We start from the raw sequence: 13,377 nt of genomic DNA, 5'->3' as shown, positions 1-13,377 counted from the left end.
TAAGTGGAATGATAAATGTTGGAGGGATGTGGCAAAATGGGGACACTAATGCATTGCTGGTGGAGTTGTGATTTGTCCAATCATTCTGGAAGGCAATTTGGAATTATGCCCAAAGGGCTTTAAAAGTATACATATAATACCACTACTAGATCTGTTCCCAAATAGATTTTTTTTTAAAATAGGAAAGGCCCTATTTATACAAAAATATTTATAGCTGGTTTTTTGTTTTTTTTTTTTGTGGTGGCAAAGAATTGGAAATGAAAGGGATGTCCCTCAATTGGGGAATGGCTGAACAAAATGTGATGGGATACTATTGTACTGTAAGGAATGATGAACAGGATGACTTCAGAAGGAGCTGAAAAGATCTCCATGAACTGATGCAAAGTGAAATAAGCAGAACAGGGGGCAGCTCAGTGGATTGAGAGTCAGGCCTAGAGACAGGAGGTCCTGGGTTCAAATCCAACCTCAGACACGTCCCAGCTGTGTGACCCTGGGCAAGTCACTTGACCCTCATTGCCCATCTTTACCACTCTTCCACCAAGGAGCCAATACACAGAAGTTAAGGGTTTAAAAAAAAGAAAGAAAGAAGCAGAACCAGGAGAACATTACACACACACAGTAACTGAAATTTGGTGGGATGATCAAATGTGAAAGACTTTGCTACTAACAGCAATGCCAATGATCCAGGACAATTCTGAGGGACTTATGAAAAAGAACGCTATTCACAGCCAGAGAAAGAACTGTGGGAGCAGAAATACAGATCGAAACATATGATTTATCACTTGTTTATTTAGGTATATATTTGGGAATTTTGGTTTTATAAGATTGTGTGCTTACAGAAATGAATAATCTGGAAAAAATAAAATAACCTTAGCAAAAGGGGGGGGGGGAAGTGAATGGAGGAGCTGGGATAGGGGGTGCAGCTAGGTGGCTCAGTGGATTGAGGGGCAGGCCTAGAGATCCTGGGTTCAAATCAGACCTCAGACATTTCCTAGCTGTGTGACTCTGGGCAGGTAGGTCACTTAACCCCCATTGCCTAGCCCTGACCACTTTTCTGCCTTGGAACTGATACTTTGTATTGATTCTAAGACAGGAGATAAGGGTTAAAAAAAAAAAAAAGTGAATGGGTCCTGTGGGAGAAGGAAGGGAGGGAGAGAGGAAGGAAGAGATGGGGAAAGGGAGAGAGGGAGGTGTTTAAGTGATGATCAATGATGCTTTTTTTCATGGAGGTGGCCCTTTAAGAGTCTCTGAGAGGGGCTGTTCGCCCTTTGCCTAGCTGGACCAGGTCTGGAGGGAGCCGGAAGCGGGGTCTTAAAGAGCCCTGCTTTTCATTTTTTTGGTGGCAGAAGCTTAGGCTCCTCAGCCCTTTGCTTCATCCATTTCTCAGCTCGGGCAATCAAATAATCCCGACAGCCTCTTTTTCCTGCCTTCTGGTGCCTTCTGGGGAAGCAGCTTTACCTCCCTCTGGAGCCCTGGAGACCGGCGGCTCGGCTGAAGCGGAGCCCTCCAGGGCCCCCGGCCAGGCAGGGCTGAGGCTGCATCCTCAGGGCTAAGCTGCCACCTAGAGGCGGTCAGTTCCAATGGGACAAGACATTTCTTAGCCTAGCAGGGGGAAAGGGCTTGGCAGGGGCGGGGGAGGCGGAGAAAAGATCTAAGGACGCCAGGGCGTGGGGAGGCTAATGATTTGTCCAAAGATCAGGCCCCTCAATCGCTGTCCGGATGAGGGATGGCCGGACTCTCCCGGCTCAGTGCACATCTGTGCTGACTCAGGCCAGAGAGGAATCAATTGCAAAATCTGTTCCCTGCATCCCATCTTTGATGAAGCAGCCAGTTCCTCTGCTCTGCTGCCCCTAGGAAGAGCGATCACCCTCCAAGGACCGACCCAAGGCTCAATACCTCCACTTACGCAGATGGTAGCCCTTCGGAGCTGGGATTCAAACAATCTATCCAAGCTGCTTCTTAGTGGATAGATAAGATACACAAAACTTATCTTTAGTTTAGATTAGACCTACTGGAGCCCAGGGTTCCCTTCCTGGCCCAAAGAGAACTTTATTCATGATGTCTGTGAAGGTCAGGCCGGGAACTCAGATCTTTTAGCTCTAAAACCAACGTCCTTTTCATTGTACCACACAAATAACAAATAACATTTATATAGCGCTTTAAATTTTACAAAGCGCTTTATAATCTCAGAAGAAAGGTGTTATTATTTTCCCCATTTTACAAATGACAAAACTGAGACAGAGAAGTAAAATTCCTTGCTTAGAGTCAAATAGTTTATAACTGTCTGAGGCAGAATCTGAACTCGAGTCTTCCTCACTCCAAGTCCAGCCTTCTATCATACCACCTAGCATATTCATAGCAGTTATTTGATTCACTTAAACAAACCTTTATTAAATGCCTGCTATGTAGCTGTTAAGCAATAGAGATATGAAAACAAAAACAAAATAGTGCCTGCCCTCAAAGAGTTCACACTTTTAAAAATTAATTAATTTAGACTTTTTCTCCCCATGGTTACATGATTCATATTCTTTCTCTCCCCTCTTGCCTCTCCAATCCCTGAGCAGATGAGCAATTCCACTGGGTAATACATGTATCATTGTTCAAAACCCATTTCCATGTTATTAATACAGAGGTTTTTTAAAGGGAGAAATTTTAAAGAGAGAAATCTTTACATACATAGAGTTTGTTGTTGATATTTAGTTGTTTGTCAGACAGGTTGGGCTCTCTGAAGCCCCATTTGGAGTTTCATGGCAGAGGCACTGGACTGATTTGCCATGTTCTTCTCCAGATCATTTGACAGATGAAGAAACTGAGGCAAAGAGGGTTAAGCAACTGGCCCAGGATCACAAAGCTAGTGAGTGTCTGAAGTCAGATTTGAACTCATGAAAGAGTCGTTCTCATTTCAAGCCCAGTGCTCTATGCACTGTGGTGCCACCTAGCCGCCTGCAGGTGTACAGATAAGAAAATACAAAATATACATAAAGTGAATTTTTCTTTTACAAGGGTAATGGCACTGAGAACTCAGGGGATCAGGGAATGAATGAATGAATGATAAAGTACTAATTATGTGCAAAGCACTGTGCTAAGTAGAAAAGTAAGAGAGTTTCTGCCCTCAAAGATGTCACATTCTAATGAGAGCCAACAGGACGCTTCAGCTCCAAGTCAGATGGAAAGGACCCCTGAACCTCTCCTGAGCTGCCTCTGGAGAGAGGGATTCTCCTCTCTGGAGGTCTTCAGACAGAGGCTGGATGAACATTCGTTAGGGGTGTTTGTAGAAGAAATTCATATGTTGGAGGAGAAGCGCTCGGAGGTCCCTTTCCAGGCTTGGATTTTATGAGTCTGCAAAATTGATAACCCCGTCATCTTAGCCAACCAAGGACCAGGGGGGAGTCCAAATGCTACATTAACGAAATCAGGGCCAAGGCTATAACTTTTCCCAATTTCTCTCTACCTTGTACTCCCGTGACTCTACAGACTCTCATCCAAGGCACAGAAACAGCCTTATCCTGAAAGTCCATCTCATCATTGGACTTCTCCTGTTGAAAGTAGTCTCCATCCCAGTACCCACTTCCTCTGATTGGCTGCTTCCTCCCAGACTCCCCATTTGGAGGATGCCCAGGCTGCGCTGCACTCCTGATTCTCCAGGCTTTTCTAGCATTACCCCTCTTCCATACCTGTCTTTCCCTTCCAGCTTCCTTTGTACATTCTCTTCTTCCCCTAAAATGTAAGCGACCTGGAAGCAAGGACTGTCTTCCTTTTGGCTTACATTTATGTCCCCATTGCTTTGGACTTGGAGTCAGGAAGACTCATCTACGTGAATTCAAGTCACCTGATACACTTTCTAGCTGTATGATCCTGGTCAAGTCACTTAACCCTCTTTGCCTTAGTTTCCTCATTTGTAAAATCAGCTCGAGAAGGAAATGGCAAACCGCTCCAGTATCTTTGCTAAGAAAGCCCCAGAAGGGGTCAGGAAGAGTCAGCAACAACTGGAAAAATGACTAAAAAACAACAGCTTGGCCCAATGCCGGATCTATAGAAACCACTTTGATTATTGGCTTCTCTCTGATGTGGAGAAAAGATTCATCTGTTTAAATTTTTCTGCTTTTCGTTCCTTTGGTGGGTTAGTTGTTTTCTTTGTAAGGGTAAGACTGACTTACATTTTTTTTTAAACCCTTACCTTCTGTTTTGGAATCAATACTGTGTATTGGCTCCAAGGCAGAAGAGTGGTAAGGGTAGGCAATGGGGGTCAAGTGACTTACCCAGGGTCACACAGCTGAGAAGTGTCTGAGTCCAGATTTGAACCTAGGACCTCCCTTCTCTAGGCCTGGCTCTCAATCCACTGAGCTACCCAGCTGCCCCCCAACTTACATTTTTTTAATAGCCTTCACTTTCTGACTTAGTAGCAGTTCTTAAGACAGATGGGCAAAGGCGAGGCAAACAGGGTCAAATGACTTGCCTGGGCTCACAGAGCTAGAAAGTGTCTGAAGTCAAATTTGAACCCAGGTCCTCCTGACTCTAATCCTGGTGCTCTATCCACTGTAACACCTAGCTGCCCCTAGATTGACTTGAGTTTTTTTTTTAATTAATCAAAAGTATCACCACTCTTCTGCTATGGAACCACTACACAGTACTGATTCTAAGACAGAAGGTAAGAGTTTAAAAAAAGAAAAGTAAAGTAAAGTAAATTAGGAGTATTGTAAGACTGGTTTAAGTTTGAAGTTTAAATCTCCCCCCATCTTAGAATCAATACTGTGTAGTGGTTCCAAAGCAGAAGAGTAGTAAGGGCTGGCAATGAAGGGTAAGTGACTTGCCCAGGGTCACACAGCTAGCAAGTGTCTGAGGCTAGATTTGAACCTAGGACTTCCTATCTATAGGCCTGGCTCTCAGTCCACTGAACCATCTAGGTGTCCCCTCTAGGCCTATTTTTAAGGAATGTTTGACCATGTCGCTGCCCTTCTTATTAAACTCCAGTGGCTCCCTATTACCTCTAGAATCAAATACAAACTCCCCTATTTGGCATTTAAAGCCCTTCACTACCCAGTTCTACCTTGCCTTTTCAGGTTTTTCCCCAACCTTCCTGCCAACCTATATGGACTCTGGATTCCTTTTCACAGGGAAGGAGATGGAGGAAGGGGTTAGCATCTAGCCAGAAGTACCAAAAGCCCTTATCCCAGTCTGTCCTGCCACCGTGCCCTCCAGACTCCAGGCATTGTCTGCTAACTTGCAGAGGAGTCAGAGTTAAATGCTTTAAGGCTGTAGAGTCTGTAATCACAGCCCAGGAGAAATTTGGAGCTGCATCCTTGGGCTCGTGGAGTCCTTTGGATGGATCCTTGCCGCTGAACCCAATTATCGGCATTGTCACTCCCACCCCCTTTTAGAATAGGAGCTCGCTGAGCTTGCACACTCTCTTGCTCTTCTATCTGCTATGCCTGGTCTTAGCACCTAAGTGCTTAGGAAACCTGCTTTTAAAAATACACAGAATTAAGAGCAAAATCCATTATGCTTTGGACAAAGTGCAGGAGGAGTCATCACTGCCTCAGACAGGGCAAAAGCAAAAATTGCCGCGGTTCAGTCATGTCCAGCTCTTTGGGACCCCATTTGGGGTTTTCTTGGCAGAGACACTGGAATGGTTGGCCACTTCCTTCTCCACCTCATTTGACAGATGAAGAAAATAAGATGAATCATGTAACCATGGAAAATTTTTAAAAAATAAAAATTCAAAGTCATAAAAAAAAAGAAACTGAGGAAAACAGGGGGAAGTGACCTGCCCAGAGTCCCACAGCTAGAAGTGTCTGAGACCAGATTTGAACTAGGAAGATGAGTCTTGGCACTCTAGCCTCCATCAGTATCGAAATGGCAATTAAATCCACGGAGTTCCTTTACATCATCAGTGGACTGATTCCCTAACTTTGCTACAGTCAGTCGTGGACTGTCCTAATGGAAAAGAAGGATATCAGCATGGATAATCTAAATCTGTGACTAAAAAAATAATGTATATCTGGTTTCAAGATATACATTGCCAATAAATGGTTTCTCTTGTTACCCTAAAATAAATAAATACATCCATGGAGCTGAGGAAATCGCAGAGTGAAGCACTATAGAGGAAGAAGAGAAGAGGGTCCAGGATAGAACCCAGGGGGACAGCGATGGTTCAAGATGTGAGCTTGCAGATGATCCAGCAAAGGAGATGGAGGAGTGGTGGGAAAGGGAAGAGGACCAGAAGACTGTGGGGTCCCAAAATTTAAAAAGAAGACAGTACCTAGGAGGGAGTGACTAAGAGTCAAAGGTTGCAGAGATCAAGGAGGATAAAGACTGAAAAAAAAAATGGCAACTAAGATCATTAGTAACTTTGGAGAGAGCAATTTCAGTGGAATAAGGTTAGAACCCAGATTGTAAAGGGTTAAGAAGAATGAGCTAGGCCAGCAAAGTGGCTCAGGAGATGGGAGAGTCAAGCCTGGAGATCTTGATATGGGAGGTCCTGGATTCAAATCTGGCTTCAGATACAAACTTTGTGACCCTGAGCAAATCATTTAACCCCATTGCCTAGCCTTTGCCACTCTTCTGCCTTGGAACCAATTTCTAGTGTTGATTCTAAGATAGAGGTTAAGGTTTTTTATTATTTAAAAAAAAAAAAAGAGAGTGAACAGTTTTGGGGGGGGAACTACAAAAGGGCAGAAAGACATAGGATGATCATGGGAATTCTAACTCCATGTTCCTTTACTAATAGCATGTGTATTTAGTGACTGCGCATCCTTGAAAATCAAAGATTCAAGCCCAACAGGCAGCAGTTATTCATGGTATTTGGGGATGCCAGTCCTCATTTCTACTCCTCTGCCACAGCTCGGCCGTTCTGTTGGCTGCCAAGCACAGCCCAATGTGCATGTGTCTAATGCCACCCCCAAATAAATAACTCCTACTAAGATGATCATGTAGCCAAGAGTAAAGAAGAGCCTCCATTCCACACGGGAAACTGTCCCTACTCAAACACCAAACTTCTCCTGGGCTGGGCTCGCAGACTTTATAGCCTTAAAGCACTTCACTGACTTGTTCCCAGACCTGCTCTTTTCTATCGTAGTCCTGCCTGTTCTCCAGACTCAGGTGAGCCTCGGGAAGCACCGTGCACACGTTTGGATTTCTACTGTCCAAACAATAAGTCCAGGAGATGGGGTGCATCCATCTGGCCCAAGTCTCCCTCTGGAGTCGAGAACAAAGCCCTGCGTGCGGATAGTGCGGTCCTCAACACATTAGCAAGCAAGAGCTGCAGAAGAGACTCAGGCTCTTCAGGGAGCTGGCTGGGCAGGCGGCGAGAGGGAAGCCTAACTGATGGATTGCTTACATGGATGGCCGTGGGGCTCTGGGTAGTGATGAACTATAGACAAGAATCTGAAATGGTGGGTTGGCCCAGTGGAGTATTTTCCTTTTTCCCCCTTTCTTTCTTTGTTTATTTATATTTAATTTACAATATTTTCCCATGGTTACCTGATTCATGTTCTTTCCCTCCCCTCCTCCCTCTCCCCTCCAATGAGCAATTCCAGTGGAATATTTTCAAGGGGATACAAGTAAGCAGACAAGTATAGGTTAGGATTCTGTATCCATGAGAAAATGGATCCACTGATATTTTGTTGATCGGTGGTTTCAGCCGCATCCTACTCTTTGTGACCCCTTTTGAGATTTTCTTTGAGAAGATACGAGAGCCATTTGCCATTTCCTTCTCCAGCTCATTTTACAGATATTTGAAAAGAACATCAAAAAACCTGGTTCTGTGAAGACTAGAAAAGAATGGGAAGAGTACTGACTTTAGAGTCAGATAACAGTTTGCTGTGTGACCCAGGGCAAATTATTTTTTGTCTATTGGCCAAGTACCTCGTATTGTGAGGTGAGGTTAGACTAGATTTAGAGAGCTTAAGAGATCACCTAGTCCAGAGGTATCAAACACTATAATATTCCCCAATGTGGCCCAAACCAGATGAAAATGTAACTGGGAAATATTTAACAAAATACATAAAACTACAATAAAACTTTGGAGCATCCAGGCAACACAGCAGGCACTGGACCTGGAGGCTGGAAGACTTAAGTTCAAATCTGACCTTAGACACTTTCAAGCTATGTGACCCTGGGCAAGTCATCTAACCCCAAATGCCTGGCCCTTACTCTTTTCTGCCTTGGAACCAATACTTAATATGAATTATAAGAAGGAAGGTAAAGATTTAAACAAATATAATTGGGAAATATTTAACAAAATAAAAATACAATAAAATACGTTATTTTCTGGTTTTCTAAGTCACCATGCTGCCTGCAGAGATTCATTTTTATTTAAATTTGACACTACTGCTGGCCAATAACTGCTGCCTGTCAATTCACTACGACCTTAAGGCACTGATCCAAAATTTTTTGCACTTGGTACAGTACTAGGGGGATGAACTATATTTTAGGAAAACTTGAAGGAAATGTTAACCACAAAACAAAAATGAGTAAGAATACTTTATTTTCTGCACATTACTGAAATTTAATTAAAGATTCCTTCAAATGTCTTCCTCTGGCCTTTGTGTCCTGAGTATTTTTCCCTAAGGAAAGTAATTATTGAGCACCCATTGTATCTAAAATGTGCTGGATACCATTTTTTCACTCACTCAATGAATACAAACTCTGGAGTACAAAAGTCAGGTTCACTTATGAAGGATAATTCTTATAATAATAATAATAAAACCATGAATAGTAATTTAATAATGCAAGGCCAGGGGTTGGGTCTCAGTTCTTCCATTTATTACCAGTATAATGTCAATCAATTGTCTGTCCTCTGTGGAACTGTTTCTGCATCTGTAAAAATGGAGGAATTAGACCAGATGATCTCTAAAGTCCTTTCGGTTCTGCTCCTCTACGATTTAGCCCATTATAACAATAAGAAAACAGGAGAAACTCTCTCTCTTTTTTTCTTACAGTGGTAGTTTTAAAAATGGAATGAAATGACCTTAAAATAGCACATATTCACGCTCACACAGCAGGCACAGTGACGAGGGACTCACAGCAGTACTTTTGTTTTATTGAACACATATTACAGTAGACAAATGTTTCACATGCTATACAAAATATACATTCTTATAGGTGAGAAAATATAAATACTAGGAAAGGGCAACATGGAACAAGGACCACTTGACTTACACCTCTCTTTGGGGACAACTACTTCCATAGCTGCTATTACTTTGGCATCCTCTGATAAGAGATGGGAGGGGAAAAGAGAAGATAAGTGAAGGTTAGAAATGTGTCCATTATAAATCACATTCTTTTTCACCAGCTGAAATGGCCTTGAGCTCTATCTTGGATAGATACCCATTTTCTTGAAGTTACTATTACAGCTGGTAATAAAACAAAGTTCACTTTGCCTGTTCTATCTACAGAATAGACTTACAGGCATGGAGATTCCCCGCTTACCTCTCTCCATATGAACTGAGTGGGATCAGGGCTTGTCAAGGAGTTCACCATCTATTCCTTGCTAGAGGTTTTCAAGCACTATTTGAGGTTGATCAACCTCCAGAATATTAGTTAACTTGAAACTTTTCATTCTGTAAGTCAGTGAAAGTTGTTAAAAACAAAATAAAAAACAAAAGAGCCTAGAGGCTGGTTGTTTCCAGTTTAAAAAAAAAAAAGGTTGGGGGGAGAGGGTTAGAACAAATTCATTTGTCAGGCAAAAGAGGAAATGATAAGAAAAACAAAATATTTCCAAATAAAGAGATATCAGCTATCAGCTCAACTTTATAAGGGCCAACTATGTCATTGCGACCTTTAAATAATATAAAAACAAAATAAGGAAGGTAAAACATTGCCTTTTCGTTCTGGCAATTTTACATTTCAGCATGTAAACAGAAAAGGGTTTGAAATGATCAGAATATCTAGGTACAGCACTGAAGAATACAAATACTTCTGGACTAAGAAGGAAGAAGAATGAAAGTAATCACTGTTACAATTACAAAGCTACGTAAAATTCGAAAAGCTTTAACAGACATTGAATATTACCATTCATTGGGATTATCATAAAGGATTTTCATTCACCAGACAGATGGCTGGACAAGATGACCTCTAAGGTCCCTTTTAGGTCAAAGAGCAGCATGGGACATACAAAACAAAAGATATATATATATATATATATTCATCATATACATATGATAAAAATATATATATATATTTAAGTTATGCTAAGCTCCTAATTCTACTTTCCCCACCAATATCACATTTTCTGCATATTCATTTGACATAGAACTAGCTTGGTAGGACCTTAGAGCTTACCTAGTCTTATTCCCTATTTTATAGATGAGGAAACAAGAGATCTTAAGTGACTTGCCCTAGGACACAAAGGTAATAAACAGCAGAGCCCAAAATTTGAACCTCATTCCTCTAATGCCAAAACTTTTCATTAACTCACATTTTGTGGACTCAAAGACTAAGATAGTTACAGGGGAAAAAAAAAAAGATCCAAGCCATGGTTTTATGTGGGGCAAAATCCATGTGGGAGAACAAGAAAATAGTGGGATTGTTAAAATCCCTTAAAAATCTGGGAATTTCATAGAAATCATAATTAGAAGGGACCTTAAAGGTCACCTATGTCAGACCTCCTTCCTAATGTAGGAATCTCTTCTAAAATATCCCTAACAGAGTGTCATCCAGCCTTTGCTCAAATAATTTCTCAGTCCTTAAAAGGCAGACCACTCCATTTTTGTGTCATTCTGATAAAAAAGAAAATTCTTCCTTACAGTGAACTGACTGGTATCTACTTTTTGCATTGATAGGATCTGGATTCAAATTTCTGCTTAGTACCTATGTGACCTTGGCAAGCTCTTTGGTTCTGTTTCTTCAGCTGTAAATGGCTGGACTAGGTGACATATGAGGTCTCTTCCTGTTTTAAACCCATGAACCCATCACTTAATGCTTCTATTTCTGCACTCTGACATTATCCTGTCTAATTCCCATCCCCCACCATTTTGGTAGACTGGGATAAAATCTGATCTGCCAACATCCTGAGGTTCCTTTTCATCTTCGAAGTGACATATGGAAGCAATTGATCTTGCACAGGTTAATTACCTATTCTGAAATGACTTCTGTATTTTAAATACACTGAGGATAGCACTCAAGGGGCATATATATATTTAATTGGTCTCGTAATGCCTTCTATCTTAGAGAAGCTTGAGTTGTTAGAGAATGAGATTGAGAAAAATGATTTGCAACAGGAAGTCAAATAGCTCTGCGAGGCCTAAAAACCTGTGCTACAGTAAGCTGTGGGTAACTAGGAAAATAAATGCATTTTTTTCCAGGTGAAATTAGGTAATCAATCAGTCAAGAGACACAAATGGATGAATTAGGAACACTTGCTTATCCCTACTGAAACATAGTGATCAGAAAAAGAGCACTTCAGTTTGCCGGGAGCTAAGCAAGGATGCCTGTTATATTAGCATTAGGAAGGCATTAGACTATTTGGAACACCGAAGGGCCACTAAATCTGTTTAAACTGTGTGGTTAAATTGCTCCCGGAGCATTAGTATTGTCCATTAGGTCAAAACCCTATGGACAAGGAAGTCTCTGTAATGTCTGCTTCTAGGGCAAGCATCAAGACATTAAACTAGTCAGATTCACTTCTTTTTAGAGCTAAACTAGCTTTGTCAATTCTTGAGATCCACCTGAAATTACTGAAGAGGAAAAACCTGGGAAGACTTATATGAACTGTTATAAAGTGAAGTGAGCAGAACCAGGAGCACATTGGACACAGGAATAGCAACATTGTACAATGATCGACTATGAATGACTTAGTTATTCTCAGCAATACAAGGATCCAAGATAATCCCCAAAGGACCCAGGATGGAAAAAGCTATCTACCTCCAGAGAAAGAACTGATGGAATCTGAATACAGATTGCAGCATACTTAAAAATTTTTTCTTTCTTTCAGTCTATGTTTTATTTCACTACATGGCTAATATGGAAATGTTATGCATGTATAAACTATATAAAATGGCTTGCCTTCTCAAGAGAGGTCAGGAGAAAAGGGAGGGAAGGGAGAAGAATTTGCAATTCTTCAAAAACGAACTGGAAAAAAATTATTTTTACATGTAATTGGAAAAACGTTTTAAAAATACAAAAATCATCACATGGAAAAAAGTTACTGAAGAGACTTAAAGATCCTAGAAAGAGTGCAAACATTTTAAGCTGACCAGTGAGAAGGCACCCTCCCTTGGTGTAAGAAATAACCCTCCTAGGAAGGAAAGAACCATCAATTAGAGGTTAATTGTAGGTTAATTATTGGGACAGCACTAAGTGGGTAAGTTATAGCCTAGAAAAAAGCAGCAGCTAAGCCACGTGCAATGAGGTTGGGGGAGAAACCAACCACAGACAGGAACAGAGCATCTTTTCCCACTCTTTCAGGCTTGTTTCCATGCTATTGTTCCTGCCACAGAGGAAGAGAATCAGTTGGTCTTTTTTAGGTTAGAAAGGGAGCTTTTCAAAATGGCTCATAGTGTAATGAGAGGGACAAGAAGGAGAGAGCTATAAGAAGTAGAATTGTCTTTCAACATTTTTTTAAATGAAGAGCTTTTTTGAGAGGTGATTTTAAGTGAAAGGGTCCACTTGGTAGTCTATATTGAGGGGAAAAGGAAATAAGGGAAAAGCAACATTATTCAATCAAAAAAGTGCTGGTAGAGTAAGGGAAATACAAGAATTAGGAATAAAGCAATGAAACTTAGCTGAAATTACTGGTGGAAAGCTTAGAAATCTCTGTGAGAATTTAGATCTTTTTAAGAAAGCACAATAAAAAAAAATTCTTATGAGGTGTGACTGACCTCCCTTTTAATGGCTCAAAACATAATTGGATAAGGGTACTGAATTTGATCATAAGAAGAGATTTAGAAATTATAAAGAAAAGAGAATTCTGAAACATTATTTTTCTTTGCCTACTTAAATCATTAGCTTATAAACAAAATCTTTAGTAACCAGAAACATCACTTGTCGAGGAAAGTTCATCAGCCTTAAATACCATTTACACAACACTGAGCCAAAGAAGATCTCACAGGGCAATAGCTTCTCCATCTACAGCTTCCTTGTATTCTCCTTCCCTTTTCACCTAAAGTAAAATCTTATCTATGTTTAACACATTTTTGTTCTTAAAAAAATCATTCTCCAGTCAATTTTGAAAGGAATGTCTTTGGTTGTTCCCTCAACTCCACATGTATATGGCATGTAGAACAAGACTGCCAATCTCAATTTTTTAGAGAGTGCTAGTCCTTTTGTACCTAAAGCACAATACCACTGAAGGTGTACAAAATGGAAAAGAATAACTGAGGACAAATGATTAGTTTATAGATAAAAACAAAAAAGTGAATCTTTGCCGATGAAAAGAAT

This window comes from Gracilinanus agilis, chromosome 4, assembly GCF_016433145.1.
Source record: "Gracilinanus agilis isolate LMUSP501 chromosome 4, AgileGrace, whole genome shotgun sequence".
Classification (NCBI taxonomy): Eukaryota; Metazoa; Chordata; class Mammalia; order Didelphimorphia; family Didelphidae; genus Gracilinanus; species Gracilinanus agilis.
This window is presented reverse-complemented; position numbering follows the sequence as displayed.